We start from the raw sequence: 19,012 nt of genomic DNA on the forward strand, positions 1-19,012 counted from the left end.
ACCAGAAGGGAAATATTATAAGTGACCTGCAAACAAATACTGGGGGCTTCATCCTTAGCTGATGTAAATCAGCACAGGGCTATTGATTTAAATGGATCTATATCGCTTTATACCAGCTGAAGATCTAGGCCTTAGTTTTTAGAATTATATGCTGCACCAGAAAAGGTAACAGCGATGTTTATCATATAACTACTGAAAAACTCCTCTCCACCCCCTCATTTTACACACACTTGCTCTCTGTGACAGCCCAATGCCACACCCAACTTCAGACTGGAGCCACCTACACGGCTATAATAGAGCAAACATATTTTAAAATTATATTAATTTGCTTTGTTTCTCTTTAAAAATATCTTTGTATCAAAGGAGCCTTTGATATGTATATAATACTAAGCTCTACAAGTCCTCACTGGTGCTTAATAAGACCTGAGCAGTTGTGGGGGGAGCCACAATGGGGCTGTTTGAAGGTCATTGATTCTGAAACTTGTTCTTTGGCAGCCTCAGCCCAAAGTGGTTTAAGGTACGCACAGGTCTCTCCCTCAAATTAGAAACCTTTCTGTCCTTTATTAACAAATGTTTAAAGCTACATGAGTTATGTCTAACATTACTGATGTTTGTAATAGGTTTGATTTTATTTTACCCTTTTCCCTCCCTTCCTTAAATAAGAACATAAGAATGGCTGTACTGGGTCAGACCAAAGGTCCATCCAGCTCAGTACCCTGTCTCAGTGGCCAATGCCAGGTGCCCCAGAGGGAATGAACCTAATAGGTAATGATCAAGTGATCTCTCTCCTGTCATCCATCACCACACTCTGACAAACAGAGGCTAGGGACACCATTTCTTACCCATCCTGGCTAATAGCCATTAATGGACTTAACCTCCATGAATTTATCCAGTTCTCTTTTAAACCCTGTTATAGTCCTAGCCTTCACAACCTCCTCAGGCAAGGAGTTCCACAAGTTGACTGTGCGCTGTGTGAAGAAGAACTTCCTTCTATTTGTTTTAAACCTGCTGCCCATTAATTTCATATGGTGGCCCCTAGTTCTTATATTATGGGAGCAAGTAAATAACTTTTCCTTATTCACTTTCTCCACTCACTCATGATTTTATATACCTCTATCATATCCTCCCTTAGTCTCCTCTTTTCCAAGCTGAAAAGTCCTAGCCTCTTTAATCTCTCCTCATATGGAACCGGTTCCAAACCCCTAATCATTTTAGTTGCCCTTCTCTGAACCGTTTCTAATGCCAGTATATCTTTTTTGAGATGAGGAGACCACGTCTGTACACAGTATTCAAGATGTGGGCTTACCATGGATTTATATAAGGGCAATAAAATATTCTCTGTCTTATTCTATATCCCCTTTTTAATTAATCCCAACATCCTGTTTGCTTTTTTGACTGCCGCTGCACACTGTGTGGACGTCTTCAGAGAATTATCCATGACGACTCCAAGATCTTTTTCCTGATTAGTTGTAGCTAAATTAGCCCCTATCATACTGTATGTATAGTTTGGGTTATTTTTCCCCAATGTGCATTTCTTTACATTTATCCACACTAAATTTCATGTGCCATTTTATTGCCCAATCACTTAGTTTTGTGAGATCTTTTTGAAGTTCTTCACAGTCTGCTTTGGTCTTAACTATCTTGAGCAGTTTAGTATCATCTGCAAACTTTGCCATCTCACTTTTTACCCCTTTCTCCAGATCATTTATGAATAAGTTGAATAGGATTGATCCTAGGACTGACTCTTTGGGAACACCAGTAGTTACTCCTCTCCATTGTGAAAATTTTCCATTTATTCCTACCCTTTGTTTTCTCTCTTTTAACCAGTTCTTAATTTACGTAAGAGCCTTTGCTGAGGGACCTTGTCAAAGGCTTTCTGGAAATTTAAGTACACTACGTCCACTGGATCCCCCATGTCCACATGTTTGTTGACCCCCTTCAAAAAACTCTAATAGATTAAGTAAGACACAATATCCCTTTACATAAGCCATGTTGACTTTTGTCCAACAATTTATGTTCTTCTATGTGTTTGACAATTTTATTCTTTACTATTGTTTCAACTAATTTGCCCGATACTGACGTTAGACTTAACGGTCTGTAATTGCCGGAATCGCCTCTAGAGCCCTTTTTAAATACTGGAGTTACATTAGCTATCTTCCAGTCATTGGGTACAGAAGCTGATTTAAAGGACAGGTTACAAACCATAGTTAGTAGTTCCGCAATTTCACATTTGAGTTCTTTCAGAACTCTTGGGTGAATGCCATCTGGTCCTGGTAACTTGTTACTGTTAAGTTTATCAATTAATTCCAAAACCTCCTCTGGTGACACCTCAATCTGTGGCAATTCCTCAGATTTGTCACCTACAAAAGTCAGCTCAGGTTTGGGAATCTCCCTAACATCCTCAACCGTTAAGACTGAAGCGAAGAATTAATTTAATTTCTCCGCAATGACTATCATCTGTAAATGCTCCTTTTGAATCTTGATTGTCCAGGGGCCCCATTGGTTGTTTAGCAGGCTTCCTGCTTCTGATGTACTTAAAAAACATTTTATTACCTTTTGAGTTTTTGGGTAGCTGTTCTTCAAACTCCTTTTTGGTTTTTCTTATTACATTTTTACACTTAATTTGGCAGTGTTTATGCTCCTTTCTATTCACCTCACTAGGATTTGACTTCCACTTTTTAAAAGATGCCTTTTTATCTCTCACTGCTTCTTTTAAATGTGTTTTTTTAAAATATGTTCCTACTCCAATGTAAGAAACAGATTCTTGAGATTAATTTTATCTAAAAGGAACACAGGTTCTACAAGAAACAAACAGAATGTTTTACAGATTATAGGAACAACAAGCAATTAAAGTTTCCTCTGAACTAGTACAAAAAACTGATCTTTTTCTGAGCTAGCTACTGAATTTCAGGTGTGTGGAACCTGTGAGAGAACTCGACTGTCCTATATGTGCTGCAAGTAACTTGCAAATTGTCTTAGATGATGTATGCATTTTGTGAATCAGATATATTGTGTGCCTTGACCATAACATATACTTTGTAGAAAATTCTAGTTATCCATTTTTGTCTGTATATACTGCAAACCATTTTGTGGTTGTTACATTGAAATTTTCATATTCTCTCTATTGATCTGATGTATCTCACAGACACTATGCTGTTGTCATAACTATAAAGGGAAGGCTAACAGCCCTCCTTTGTACAATACTATAAAATCCCTCCTGGCCAGAGACACCAAAATTCTTTTACCTGTAAAGGGTTAAGAAGCTCAGGTAACCTGGCTGACACCTGACTCAAAGGACCAATAAAGGGACAAGATACTTTCAAATCTTGGTGGGGAGAAAAGGCTTTTGTTTGTGCTCTTTGATTTGGGGGTTGTTCGCTCTTGGGACTAAGAGGGACCGGACATCAATCCATGCTCTCCAAATCTTTCTGAACAAGTCTCTCATATTTCAAACTTGTAAGTAACAGCCAGGCAAGGCGTGTTAGGTTTATCTTTGTTTTCTCAACTTGTAAATGTTCTTTTTGCTAGAGGGTTTACCTCTGTTTGCTGTAACTTTGAACCTAAGGCTAGAGGGGGTTCCTCTGGGCTCTTTAAATCTGATTACCCTGTAAAGTTATTTTCCATCCCGATTTTACAGAGATGATTTTTACCTTTCTTTCTTTAATTAAAAGCCTTCTTTTTAAGAACCTGATTGATTTTTCCTTGATTTAAGATCCAAGAGGGTTGGATCTGGACTCACCAGGAATTGGTGGGGGGAAAGGAGGGGGAATGGTTAATTTCTCCTTGTTTTAAGATCCAAGGGTTTGGATCAGTGTTCACCAGGAAATTGGGGGAGAAGTCTCTCAAGGCTACCCAGGGAAGGGTTATAGTACTTGGGAGGGAAATATTCTGGCGGGGAAGGTAGACAGAGTTTCCCAAATAACTCAAATAATTTGGGTGGTGGCACCAAAAGAAGATCTAAGCTGGTAGTTAAGCTTAGAGATTTTCATGCAGTCCCCACATCTGTACCCTAGAGTTCAGAGTGGGAAAAGAACCTTGACAGCTGTGTTTCCTGTGTTCCTACAATCCTTTGCCTACATTTATTTGATCTAAGTAATTTAAAATGTTGCATGTATAGATGTCTGTGGCAAATGAATACAAATTATTAAAAATCAAAGATCTTTGTTTCAGGACTGCTGGCTAGAATTAAAAATCATTTGATGAAAAGAACCTCTTGCTGAAAAAAGTAAGCAATGATTTCCCTATACTTAATCATAATGGGATTAGTACTATTAATTTTAATATAAAATATTAAACAAATTACATTTATAACATTTTGCATCATCTTTGGTTAAAATCTGATGGCATCCCATTAAAAGATAATTTCCCACATATCTCAACCTCACTCATATTTATACACCCAACAGAAGAGTCCCTGGCTTGCCAGTTACACAAAGGATGACCTGGCCCTATATCTCTGTATCTTCAGATTTGGATGATACAGTTGATAGGCTGTATCAGCATCTAGCAGAGACCAGAATTTGGAGCTGTTAGCTGACAGAAAGTGAAAAGAGAAAATGTTGGTGACTGGGAGAAACAATTGAAGGAAACGGCAGAGATAGTGGGTGAAATCCTAACCCCACTAAAGTCAGTGGGGCCAGGAATTTACCCAATATCTTTACTTTCATTTTAAGATCAACAGGCCCAGTTAAATTGCACCCAAACGTATGAAAAGAGTGGACTGAGGAGCCCTCCTGCCCACTGATGTTAATTTTTAATAAATCTTGGCATACCAGGGAAATTCCAGAAGACTGGAAAAGTGCTATTGCCATACTGACATTCAAAAAGGTTAAACAGGATGACCTGGATATTATAGGCGAGTTACCCTGACATCAACCTTAGGGAAAACAATGGAAAAACTGATACATCATTTAGTCAAAGGATGGGAATACAATTAATGCCTGTCAACATGGTTTCATGGAAAATACCTCATATAAAACCTCATTTTTGATACGATAAATTTGGTCTGTCTCCCTTTTGCACCTCTTCCCACCAACATTTATCACTAATTGGAACATACTATAAACTTTCACTCACTTCTTACAGTTGAGCTCACAATTAGGGTAACATTTCTAGACCCAATTATCACAACAAGGCCTACACTGAATACTGACCAAATGTTTCAGAAATCACTGATAAATCAAAAGTTGCAGACAGATGGAGTCCAAATTAGTCCTGGAGCTGGAATCAGACTAAGAATCTAAGAACGGTCATATAGGACCAGACCAATGGTCCATCTAGCCCAGTATCTTGTCTTCCAACAGTGGCTGATGCCAGATGCTTCAGAGGGAGTGAACAGAGCAGTTTCCAGTCCCACCTTCGGGAACTCAGAGGTTTAGGGACAACCAAAAAAGGAAATAGTCAGTCTTCAAGAGGAGCATGAAAAATTATGTATGGAGCCCTGCTTGTACCACATTACAAAACTCCTCTATTTGGCATTGAGGATATAAGCATTCATTCCCTACAGAAGGCACCACTGGGACTTTGAAGCACCAATAACAGAACTCAGCTAAGTGACTTAAAGACTGAAATGAGAATATTCATCATCAGAATGCAGCTGACAAACTTTGATACACTGGCCCCTGCCACACACATCTGAAAAGGTGATTACAGAAACAGCACCTTACAAATTGAGAGAGAAAATAATGGATTTCTGTTAGTGTACCTGCAACTGGAGAGGCCTGAACCAAAGTACTGACACTTCTAGAGATCAAACATAAAACTACTATAAAGTGGGTGCACAACTGGTTGAAAAATTGTACTTAAAGAATAGTTGTCAATGGTTTGCTGTCAAATTGGAAGGGTGTATGTGGCTAAGTCCAGCAAGGTATGTCTGGGGTCCAGTACCATTCAATATTTTCATTAATGACTTGGATAATGGAGTGGAGAGTATTTTTTATAAAATCTGCGGATGACATCAAGAGATTAAGGTTAGGATTAGGAAAAACTTTCTAACTATAAGGATTACTGTCAGGCCCCATGGGTCTTGAATGTGGGTCCTGTGGGGGTACTGGGAGCCATCATACTCCAATCCTCCACCTCCTGCTCACAAATAGCAGCTGGGACCGGGGTCCATGAAGCCCAACTGGGGCCTGTCCTCTGACTGAGAGTGCGCCTGCTTGGGCCTCAGCCCCTATTTAAGCCAGAGGAGGAAACAGGAATTTGTCTGTACAAATGTGCTCTGCCCTGCTGGTCTGCTGTTTACCTGTTCCTGTCATCTGATCCCTGACCCCCTGGTATTCTGACTTGGCCTGACTCTTGGTAACTGACGCTTGATCCCTGCCCTCTGGTTTGTCTCTCAAGTCTGATCTCCTGGTATTCCAACATGGCCTGAATCCTGGCATTTGGCTCCTGGACCTTTGGCCCTCACCGGACACTAAACCCTAGACCAGGCCACCTATGTTACAACCTTCCTTGATAACTGTCAGGACTGTGGAATCTCCATCATTGGAGATTTTTAAGAACAGGTTAGACAAACACCTGTCAGGGATGGTCTAGGCATACATGGTCCTGCCTCAGTATGGGGATTTAAACTAGACAAGCTCTTAAGGTCCCTTCCTGCTCTATATTTCTATGATTCTATGTTGAGGTGCCTTGATGTGAGACACCAATATCCAATATACAAAACTTTAAAGATGCTGGGGTGCAGGGTACTGAGCTCCTGAGACATCACAGTGAGATCTGCAGAGGCATCATGGTGCTTGGCCTCTGAGGCCCCAGAGTATTTGAACTTTTGAGGAGCTGGAACACCAAGGCACCGAGTTACCGAGCTGCCGAGCTCTACAAACACTGGAGTCCTGAGCAGCCAAAATGCAGAACTCCACAGATACCAGCACTCTGAGCCCCTTAGATGCTTCAGCTCTGATCTCCACAGGCAACAGGGCACCCAGCTCTTTGAGGTGTCAAAGACACAGGAATATCCATTACCACTGGTGGTGGATCAACCCTAAGGGTGAGAGGACTTTAATCTGCACATGAGGCACTTGGTGCCAAGCTTTTTGAAGCAACCAAGGTGCTTTACTACTCAACCCACCAATCACCACTGGCATTGAGGCTCTGAAAACCCCAGATACTGCTCTGCTCTGTTCAGAGGCACCAGAGAACCTAAGGTGACAAAGCACTGAACTCTGGATGTTCCAAAAAGATGAGGTCTTGAGTCATCAAGGTGCCAAATTTCCAAGGCACTGAAGTATGAACCACCCATGTTGCCAGGTTCAAATCTCTAGTGGCACAGAAGGTAAAATTTCAAATAGGCACCAGGGAACTCAAGGCATTTGAAGCACTGAGCCCCTGAAGAATGGAGTCCAATGAGCATCAGGATTCTCCATTCCCCATAAGTGTTATTACAGCACCCGATGCATATTGCTAAATTATTACAATTTATAATTTAAGTACTGACTGTGTGGTCAGTGCTGTACAAGATAGCTTTTATATAAGTGAAAAGAGATAATCGAAGTTTTGTTTTTTTCCTGTTTTTGCCACTGGAAGGGAGAATTCATAGCCATCTTATTTATTAGTAGTAGTAGTAACAACAGTAGTTTCTACAAACTCTAAAATGAACCAGGATGCAATATTTCACAGAAATCAACTGACTATACAAGAATACAAATAATTTCCTTTTGGACATCATTCAGATGACCTCTTTGAATCTCTATCACAAGATTTGAAATGTCAAAAAATAGCAAATCCAGGCATTACTGTTAATAGAGCAAATTACATCTACTGTACAAATGTTTTAGAAACAAACTTACTTCAAACCAAAACTGAAGAGTAGAGTCAGCCACAGACTCAGAAAATAGGCGCAGAACCAGCCAAAACAGGAACTGTTGAACTGGAAGGGAGGGAGTAAAATGAGGCCAAGCTGGGGCCACTGCTACCCCTACGCCCATCCCCAGCACCTCTCTGAACCGAGAACTGTGCAAACGAAACACACCCACAAACAGACTGGTGCTTCCCCTCTCACCTGCCATATGTACTTGGGAGAAAACTGTAGAGAGGAGCCAGCCACAGACTCCAGCCAGTAGGGTCAGACGCAGCCAAAGCAGGGACCTTTGATACTCTGGACTTTCAGCAAAAGTACAATTTTGACTGGACTTTCTCTGCCCTTTGATGACTGGTTGTTTATTCCAACCCTCTCCTTCCTCCTGGTCTCTTCACCTCAGCTTCACTCCACACCTGCTTCTCTTACCCTCTTCTCCTCACTCTGTCCCTCTCACCCACTTCCCTTCCCTATCCTAAGTAAACCCACTCCAAATAAAAATCATGGAACTAACATGTTTGGCTTAATGGAAAAAAAACATGAGAAGATATGAGGGAATACAACCCATTCGGGGCGGGGGGGGAAGTGCAAACAGAAGAGAAAGAAAAGCATTTGGCGACAAAATGGAGGAAGGAAAATCAACATCAAAGATATTGGAAAGCTTAGATAACCCCACTCTTCACATTACCTTTCTAAACTACATACACATCTTCCATGGTTCAACTTTAATTGATTTCAGTAAAAAATATTTTCTCTGTAGCTTTCTTGTATATTGCTCTCCTCTCGTTGCTTCTCTGTTCTTCCTTTTATTTGTCACTTAGTTCCTCTAGTTTCCCTCTGTCCTCCCCAACTTGTTTTCCTGCTAATAACAAGTTATCATCAGTACTGAGGGAACCATCACATTTAAATGATCTTCTACAATAAGGAATTAAGAAAACTGCTATTGAGTGATCAGATGTTTCTCCAAATAAAACTTTTGAGTTGCAAAACTGACTTGAAAATATCATGAGAAAAGCCTCTTGGAGTTTTAGTACTTTCATTTCTGGCAAGAACTAGAAAGTGTAGAAAGGAGCAAAGATTAAATAATGAAAAACAATGTATATAAAACTTTTCAAATGTCTTGAGATGGACAACAGGATAAAGTTCAAGTTAATTTTTATTTTCTTCCAATGATACAGCAAAAAATAATTGGTAAATAATTAAACAAGCTAAGTGGTCTATAAACATGTACACTGGACATGCTGGAACACTTTACAATAGATAGAAATGTCCTGAAGACTGTAGCTTGTTGTTAAATGCATATAAATATTAAATGTTTTTCATCTTGCAGGATTAAAAACAAGGTGTAAAGATTTTTAAGCCATATGGGAAAGGAAGATTTAGTCAATATCTCAGTGAGCATTAAATATGAACATAAGTGAATACTAACTTGACCTTCAAATTTCTAATGCTTTTTAAAATCTGATTCAACAGCTAGAAAATTTTCCAAAAATGCAGCCAAAAAACATTGTACTTCCAAAAATTTGGGATAGCATCAAATGCTTTTAGAAACTGTTCACTTACAGTACAGAAATTTTTTCTAAATTTTGATGTTACCAAGAGCATAATAAATAACCTTAAGATATGCACCCTTTTCTCTCTTACCTCACCCTCTTAACAGAATACAATTGGTGGTAGAGAGGATGAAGCAAAACACACCTGCTGAGGAAGTGCAAAGTAAGATAATGTTTTATTGTCTTCAAATGAAAACTAGCAATGAACCACGCAGGGGATGGGAGACAGTTTTGAAGCTTAATTTTAACTTCCCAGCTTCCAAAAACATTTTTCTGCTTTGAAGCTATTCAGTCTTCTACTGTACCCACTCACCCAATGATTTTCCCCATGATGAATCGACTCTTCTGATACAGTAATTTTCCACAGTGATCAAAAGAATAATCTTAAAAACATGCTTATATAGTACAGTCAGGGACTGGCAGCCAGTAGGACTGGTAAGATGACTGTCAATTCTTCACCAAACTCTGGTAACAGGTGTCTGAAGCCTCAACAGATGTTTTAAACAAAGCTTCAAAACCAGGCAATCTGTTAAGGTTTGGTAAAACTTCTCTGGCATAAATGGTAACATTCACTTGACCAACATCTCAGACCACTCTAGATGTCTATTGTTCTTCAAGTGTTCTGCTCAATGTCCAGTATCTAAATAGGAAAAAAAATTAGAAGCAGGAAATACTGATTCCAAGTACAAATTCTTCTAATGTTTTATTAGAAGACCACTATCTACTAGTGACTTATTTGAATTTATTAAATCTATTTGGATTGACAGTTGAAAATCTGAAGATCACCACAAATAAAAGCATTGCATGTTGATGTGCATTCCCAAGAACCCATAATTTAAATGGTTCAGTAGTCTGCTTCTTCAATTCTGTCTTAGTTTTTGTCACAGATATTTTTCTTAAAAAATACTGCTGTTCCAGCAACAACATCAACTGGATTAAAGACACTATGGCTCATTGATTATAAGACAAATGCATAATATGACTGCAGCCGACTAAAGGCTTTGCTACATAATAAATAAAAACACAGTACTTTTACAGCATTTTTCATCAGTAGTTCTCAAGGCTTTATAAGAGAGTTGTATTATTCCCATTGTATAAATGGGGAATTGAGGCACATAAAGGTTAAATGACTTGTCTAAGATCACTAAGCATGTCAGTGACAGAACCCAGAATAGAACACAGCTTTCCTGACTCAAAGTCCTACATTCACTATATGCTTCCTCCATAAGGCAAGTTTCTCCAAAAGAAAAAGTCTACTGAGTATATTCAAACTTTGCCAGAATATAAGCGACTAAATATTTCAGAAAGCTGCTGCGTAGAAGCATATGTCATCAAGTAATGTAAAATAATCATTATGATCATACCACCTATAGCTATCTTCCATTATAAAAATTGTCTTTTGGATTATCATCAAATAAATAAGACCATTTTACAATAAGGACAAAAGTGGTGCCAGAGTATTTTCATCAAAAACTTTAGGCCCAATATCTAGACAGTGTGTTATACTTGGTGCAAATATACTTTGTTATAGTGACAATATAAAAGGAAGGAGGGAAAAAAATCCAATAAGAGCTTAGATATACCATAAGATGCACTTGAAGCATGCATGGCAAAGCTCATATTACCAATGTGGAGCCAATTCCTTACATTTGCATCTGTGATGATTACTGGTCCCTGATGATCCAGGAAAGGCACCCCTATGGAAAGATCATGAGGATGCTTCCATCATATTAGGAAGTCCTGGATTACTGAAGTTGGGATGCTCTTGGCCTGTAGGACCTTCATGTGGGGCTCACTGAGCCAAGAGGAGGAGAAGCAGGGCCAAATGTGCTTCCTAATGTATGAAGGATAACATGACACAAAGCATCTGGAGGATCTCTTTGATCAGATAGTCATCTGATTTCCCAATGTGAGCTACGGAAAGAAAGGCCTTCTTAATTCTAGGATAGGTTGAAGACAACTCAAATGGACCTATTTCTGGGAGGGGACAAGTTCACTCTTCTTGATGTTTATTAAAAAAACTCCCAGGCAATTAAGCAGCTCCACTGACTTCTGAACCTCTTCCCCCTCCACCCCCCCCAAGCCTCTACAATTGACAGAGCCTTTCAAGACACTTTCTCAGAGTCCTCTATACGATAAGACCGGACTTGCTCTTTAAGCAAGTGAGCTGGGGAGGCTCTTCCTCTCTTGGAAGCACCCACTTCAGAATTTTCTTGAAATAGAAAGGATCATGGTCACTTCATAGTCCCTGCAATGCACTGTTTGCTACTTCAGTCCTATTGTCACTGACCACAGCTGTAGGAACCTGTCTCACCATGAAGGTTTCAGTGTTGTTGTAGCCATGCTAATTCCAGGATATTAGAGAGAGTCAAGATGGGTGAGGTAATATGTTTTACTGGACTAACTTCTGCTGGTGAAGAGACAAGCTTTTGAGCATTCACCTTGAAGAAGCAGATAACTGAGGCTAAGAAAGCTGTTGGTAGGAAGGATTCTGCCAAAAGTCTAGAAACCAGGCAGAGGGTGGAGCTGCCTGCAACAATGTAATAATGTGCAACAGCTCAGATCTCAGTATGGGCTCCTCTCACACTGCAAATTTGATAGCAACTGTACCACAGCACAACAAAAAAGAAAACTATGTGTGCCAACACAACAATATATTGCAAAAGGGAACTCAGGGACAGGATAGGAGGCAGGGAGATTGGGAAGTACTCATTCACTCTTAAGAAAATTAGACGTTACAGAAAAGTAATCATGCAAGCTTTTCTCCTCCCATCACCCCTATTATGCAGTCTAGATAATGCAGTGGCAGACTTATTTGCCATTCTCAAGTAATGTCATGATCCTCTTTACTGATTCAAATAGAGTTCAAGGAATACTATAATCTCTGCAGCCTAATAATGATGTTGTGTTACATACAATTTTGATTATTTCTCACTCAACTTCCTTTGAATAGCAATACAACAGTAACAGCAAACTTAATTTTTACCTACAAAAAGGGTTTATGAAACTTACACTACTACTACTAAGAAGTGGTCATGATCTGGTAAGTGTTCATTCAATTCTATTGAATTCTTCCTGGAAATAGAACAGTAAGAACTCAATTTATAAGGAAGTCAGTTTTGCAGATATTTTGTAGTATGGTGATTATCTGGATCACTTTACAGATAACAATGATATGGGCAAATCTGGTTTTATCTATAAACATGTACAATTGTATATCTATCCAAAGTATTACAAATAATGAAATTAATTGTGTGCATAGTTTCTGATAAATACAAAAGGCATTTATTCTGTCTATCTTCTGCCAGGCTAATATGTTCTTGTACCATTTTAGAGACCCACAAACAGTCTTTATTGAGCACCATATTGACAGAAGAAAAAACACAGTAACTTTTCACTCAGGTGCTTCCAAAGGCACTGAAGCGATGCAAGTGCGTAAAGCTGCATGAACCTATTATAAATCATAAGAAGAAATGCCACACACAAGAGTGCAAACAATTCCCAAAGGGGACAAAGAACCAGCAAACTGGGAAGATCTGACACAAACATGAAAGTCACAGAACTACATGAAAACAAACGTTAGAAAACTATAAAAAAGAGAGGATTGTTTTAACTTGTGCTACCACATAAGCACAAATGAACCTAAAGCCAAACTTGCCAACACTATCAAACAAATTTTTACAAAAGTATGAACCATTCTTGATTGATCTCTATAATAAATTACGTACAAAAAACTACATTAGAAGAGTGTTATTTAAGTTGCAAAGTTAGGAAACGCCATTTATGGTGGTCTATGCAACCTTAATTTAGCTATTACACATACTACCTGCACACTAAATGAGGCAGTGTTCCCATAGAAAAAAATAATATGTGATCATGCAATTAAAGATGACAATGCATATGCACAAGGGGGTCAAATTAAGGTCATCTGGGCAACCATAAGCTTGGCATTTCTTAACTTTTGAATGCTTGGCTTTATTACCTAAATTATGTTATTTTAATGTAGTTGTTTTGTATGTAATTTCCTAGGGCTCTTTAAAAGACAAAGGTAAAAATCAAATTTTATTATATACAACTTCCTATCATGAATCATCAGCAGGCTTTGAACCTTCAACATTACGGTACTGATCTTTACACTTCAGCTACAGGACTAACTCCATTGGCAACTGGGGAAGATTGTTTTCCCAGAGTGACAGGATAAGTTGCTGGCACTGTGTACTGGGTGCAAGGGGTAGTCAGGGAATCTGATTCAGCTCTCTCTCATTTCCTCACCCCAACACGATGGAGAACTCTTGCCCCATGTGGTGCCTTCAGAGGGGGAAATAAATAACTGGTGCCAGATACTGGGACAGGGAGGGGAAAGGAAAGGAGGGATAGAAGCAAACCTGCCTTGACTTTCTCTCGCCTCACCTCACTAGTAGAGGAGGGAGCTTCTGTCCCATATGGTGCCCTAGGATGGGGGGGAGAGGCCTGTATGCTGGGGTCTCATGCCGCATCTGGAGAGAATGAGGTGGGGTTTGTTAGGGGAAAGCCCACCCTGGCTCTCATCACTCTCCTTTCTCTCCCCCCCCCCCCACCCATCTACTTACAGCTGCTGTGACAGTTCCCAGCATTCCCAGTACAGTGGCTGCTGCTTTTACAACTCAGCTAAATTTGCATAGAATTTCACAGGACAAAGAAATGTTACTGCTATAGCCTCAGAGGTTTCTTCCTTCTGAATATCAAAGACCTTCTGCAAATAATGGAAGTGTCGAGGTTTCTCAAAGAAAAGGTCACAAGAACCCTTTATAATGGAAAATGTTAGGTAATCTAAATATAGGGATAACTACCAGCACTAAGCCTCAGCTTTCTTCAGTATCCAAATGTATACTTTCTCGTTCCAGTCACCACCAATCAGTCTCTTTTCATATTGAGAATTAGCCTCTGATATCTACTCTTTGCTTCCTAGCTTTTAAATACTTTCAAAACTCCTTGACAAGAACTTACCTCTCACCCCATGGTAACCAAGTTACCTTCAGACCTTAAAAGATGTATGAAATAAATTAAATTATATCTATTTGACACTACCAAATCACCAAGATAAGCTGCTATGATTCTGCAGAATATTATCCAGGAACCTTATAGGACCTAAGGTCAGAAAATAAAAAGGGCTATAGAAATACTGTTTTGTACATTCTGTTATTCTGTGTTATCTTTTAGGCTATAATGTATTTCCATATGACTATATCATACTATGCTTTAGCATTCAACCAGTGAACTGGAGAATAAGAAGGGGATGTGAAATATAAAAATAAAGAAGGCTCTCTCAGTTAGGGTGACCAGATGTCCCAATTTTATAGGGACAGTCACAATATTTGGGGCTTTTTCTTATATAGGTGCCTATTACCCCCCATCCCCTGTCCCGAGTTTTCACACTTTCTATCTGGTCACCCTTTTCTCTCTCTCTCTCTCACACACACACACACACACACACACACACACACACACGAAAAAGAAAAATGAGAATGAACAAAGAGGACAGTGACAGAAAATGACAAGAAAAATATGAATTGAATTTTTTTTTTTTAATAGCAACTGTGCTAGGCACAATACAAGGAGACACAGATGTTCCACAGAATGCCAGACTATCAACAAAAATTGTGGCAACTAGACAAATGTAATCATGTCACCTTCCCCACCCCACCCCCACCCCTCACTACCGTGAATGGCACAGCTGAATACAATACTGAATCATCTACAACCCTTGGAAACCTCCTCCCACAAATTCACAATCCTCCTGACTAAGGGCTTGTCTACACAAGAAAGTTTTACTAGTTATAATGTATAGTTAAACAGACATAGTTATACCAGTTGTGACTCAAGAATCCCATAATGCTACCTTGCAAAGGGGTTCATACGAGTTACAGGGGTCTCCTCAGTCTGGCATATACATTCTAGTTCAGCAAAGAATATCATGTGACATCTCAAAATAAAAATGGTATCACACTAGTCATCAATGATTGTGAACTCATGTCTGAATGTTATGCAAGGAGTTTTTTTTATATATATATATACACACACACACACACACACACTGCACATTATGGTCTTTATTTTGGGGTGTAGGGTCTAGTCACCAGCAAAGCTGAAAAAAAGGTTTTTCTGTCAGACAAGAAATGTCAATCTGTCTGGTTGTTTACATGTAAACTAAGTATTGTATGGTTCACAATGGTCTAATCTCATCAGTCTAATCTGAATGCTAATGAAGGATTGTAAAAACTTCCAACAGAAAAGTAACAGGAAGATGCAAGGGTGGGGGAGAAAACCCTATCTTGAGGTGCACATCAAAGATTTGCTCCATTATATTTGAAGGACACAAAAAACCCTGTCATCCTTCACCTGGGAAGTAAACGGAGAGCACATTTTCTTCACAACAGAGGGGTCTCAACCAGATTTGGGCCTAATCGGGTAAAGAATGTGAGCGAAGCCAAACAGCAAAAATTAAGATGTTTCTACACCAATGCGAGGAGCCTAGGTAACAAAATGGAGGAACTAGAGTTACTGATGCAGGAAGTGAAACCAGATATTACAGGGATAACAGAAACATGGTGGAATAGTGGTCATGACTGGAGTACAGGTATTGAAGGGTATGTGCTGTTTAGGAAAGACAGAAATAAAGGCTAAGGTGGTGAAGTAGCATTGTATATCAATGATGAGGTAGACTGTAAAGAAGTAAGAAGGGATGGAATGGATAAGACAGTCAAGCTAGGCAAAAATCACATTGGGGAAGAAAGCTACTAGAGCCTCCCCTGGGATGGTTCTTGGGGTGTGCTATAGACCACTGGGATCTGATTTTGATATGGATAGAGACCTCTTTAATGTTTTTAATGAAGTAAATACTAATGGGAATTGTGTGATCATGGGAGACTAACTTCCCAGATATAGCCTGGAGGACAAGTGCTAGTAATAATAATAATAGAGCTCAGATTTTCCTGGATGCGATAGCTGATAGATTCCTTCACAAAGTAATTGCTGAACCAACAAGAGAGGATGCCATTTTAGATTTGGTTTTGGTGAGTAGTGAGGACCTCATAACAGAAATGGTTGTAGGGGACAATCTTGGTTCGAGTGATCATGAACTAATTCAGTTTAAACTAAATGGAAGGATAAACAGAAATAGATCTGGGACTAGGGTTTTTTATTTCAAAAGGACTAACTTTACAAAATTAAGGAAATTAGTTAGGGAAGTGGATTGGACTGAAGAACTTGTGGAGCTAAAGGTGGAGGTGGCCTGGAATTACTTCAAGTCAAAGTTGCAGAAACTATCAGAAGCCTGCATCCCAAGAAAGGGGAAAAAAATTCATAGGTAGGAATTGTAGACCAAGCTGGATGAGCAAGCATCTCAGAGAGGTGATTAAGAAAAAGCACAAGGAGTGGAAGATGGGAGGGATCAGCAAGGAAAGCTACCTTATTGAGGTCAGAACATGTAGGGATAAAGTGAGAAAGGCCAAAAGCCATGTAGAGTTGGACCTTGCAAAGGGAATTAAAACCAATAGTGAAAGATTCAATAGCCATATAAATAAGATGAAAAGAAAGAAAGAAAGAAAGAAAGAAAGAAAGAAAGAAAGAAAGAAAGAAAGAAAGAAAGAAAGAAGTGGGACCACTAAACACTGAGGATAGAGTGGAGGTTAAAGATAATCTAGGCATGGCCCAATATCTAAACAAATACTTTGCCTCAGTCTTTAATGAGACTAATGAGGGACAATGGTAGGATGACAAATGGGAATATGGAAGTAGATATTACCACATCCGAGGTAGAAGCCAAACTCGAACAGCTTAATGGGACTAAATCAGGGGGCCCAGATAATCTTCATCCAAGAATATTAAAGGAACTGGCACGTGAAATTGCAAGCCCATCAGCAAGAATTTTTAATGAATCTGTAAACTCAGGGGTTGTACCATATGACTGGAGAATTGCTAACATAGTTCCTATTTTTAAGAAAGGAAAAAAAAACTGATCCGGGTAAATTACAGGCCTGTTAGTTGGACATCTATAGTATGCAAGGTCTTGGAAAAAAATTTCAAGGAGAAAGTAGTTAAGGACATTGAGGTCAATGGTAATTGGGACAAAATACAACATGTTTTTACAAAAGATAGATCATGTAAAACCAACCTGATCTCCTTCTTTGAGAAGGTAACAGACTTTTTATACAAAGGTAATGCAGTGGATCTAATTTACCTTGATTTCAGTAAGGCATCTGATACGGTTCCACATGGGGAATTATTAGCTAAATTGGAAAAGATGGGGATCAATATGAAAATTGAAAGGAGGGACAAGGAACTGGTTAAAGGGGAGATTACAGCAGGTCATACTGAAAGGTGAACTGTCAGGCTGGAGGGAGGTAACTAGTGGAGTTCCTCAGGGATCGGTTTTGGGACCAATCTTATTTAATCTTTTTATTACTGACCTTGGCACAAAAAGGAACATGCTAATAAAGTTTGCAGATGACACAAAGCTGGGAGGTATTGCCAATACAGAGAAGGGCCGGGATATCATACAGGAAGATCTGGATGACCTTGTAAACTGGAGTAATAGTAATAGGATGAAATTTAACAGCGAAGAGTGCAAGGTCATGCATTTAGGGATTAATAACAAGAATTTTTGTTATAAACTGGGGATGCATCAGTTGGAAGTAACAGAGGAGGAGAAGGGCCTCGGAGTATTGGTTGATCACAGGACGACTACGAGCCGCCAATGTGATATGGCCGTGAAAAAAGCTAATGCGGTCTTGGGATCCATCAGGCGAGGTATTTCCAGTAGAGATAAGAGGTGTTAGTACCCCTATAAAGGCACTAGTGATACCTCATCTGGATTACTGTATGCAGTTCGGGTCTCCTATGTTTAAGGAGGATGAATTCAAACTGGAACAGGTACAGAGAAGGGCTACTAGGATAATCCGAGGAATGGAAAACCTGTCTTATGAAAGAAGACTCAGCCCTGGTCTACACTACGAGTTTAGGTCGAATTTAGCAGCATTAGGTCGATTTAACGCTGCACCCGTCCACACGACCAAGCCTGTTTTGTCGATTTAAAGGGCTCTTAAAATCGATTTCTGTACTCCTCCGTGGTGAGGGGTTTAGCGCTAAAATCAACCTTGCTGGGTCAAATTTGGGGTAGCGTGGATGCAATTTGATGGTATTGACCTCCGGGAGCTATCCCAGAGTGCTCCATTGTGACCGCTCTGGACAGCACTCTCAACTCAGATGTACTGGCCAGGTAGACAGGAAAAGCCCCGGGAACTTTTGAATTTAATTTCCTGTTTGGCGAGCGTGGCGAGCTGACCATGCAGAGCTCATCAGCACAGGTGACCATGGAGTCCCAGAATCGATCGAATGGGAGGTCCTGGATCTGATCACTGTATGGGGAGAAGAATGCAGGCAGAACTCCATTCCAAAAGATGAAATGCCAATATATTTGTCAAAATCTCTAAAAGCATGATGGACAGAGGCTACAACAGGAACATACAGCAGTGCCGCGTGAAAGTTAAGGAGCTAAGGCAAGCCTACCAAAAAACAAAGGATGCAAACGGTCGCTCCTTGCCAGAGCTCCATACTTGCCGGTTCTATGATGAGCTGCATGCAATTCTGGGGGTGGTCCACGGACACCTGCAAGAGGGGAGTC

At 39.7% G+C, this 19,012-nt stretch overlaps 1 protein-coding gene across 4 annotated transcripts in view; it reads right to left on the bottom strand.

Annotated features, from left to right (window-relative positions):
• FUT8 (fucosyltransferase 8) overlaps positions 1–19,012 on the bottom strand; it is a 243,814-nt gene that overhangs the window by 85,085 nt on the left and 139,717 nt on the right. The window contains exon 1 of one of the 4 annotated variants that reach the window (XM_034769409.1): positions 8,487–8,657. The exons of 2 other annotated variants lie outside the window; for them this stretch is intronic. The gene's annotated coding sequence lies outside the window, so the exon portion shown is untranslated. Of the gene's footprint in view, positions 1–7,790; positions 7,813–8,486; positions 8,658–19,012 lie in introns of those variants that run through there. One more of the 4 variants, XM_034769410.1, reaches the window with a different exon arrangement.

This window comes from Trachemys scripta, chromosome 4 (assembly GCF_013100865.1).
Source record: "Trachemys scripta elegans isolate TJP31775 chromosome 4, CAS_Tse_1.0, whole genome shotgun sequence".
Classification (NCBI taxonomy): domain Eukaryota; kingdom Metazoa; phylum Chordata; order Testudines; family Emydidae; genus Trachemys; species Trachemys scripta.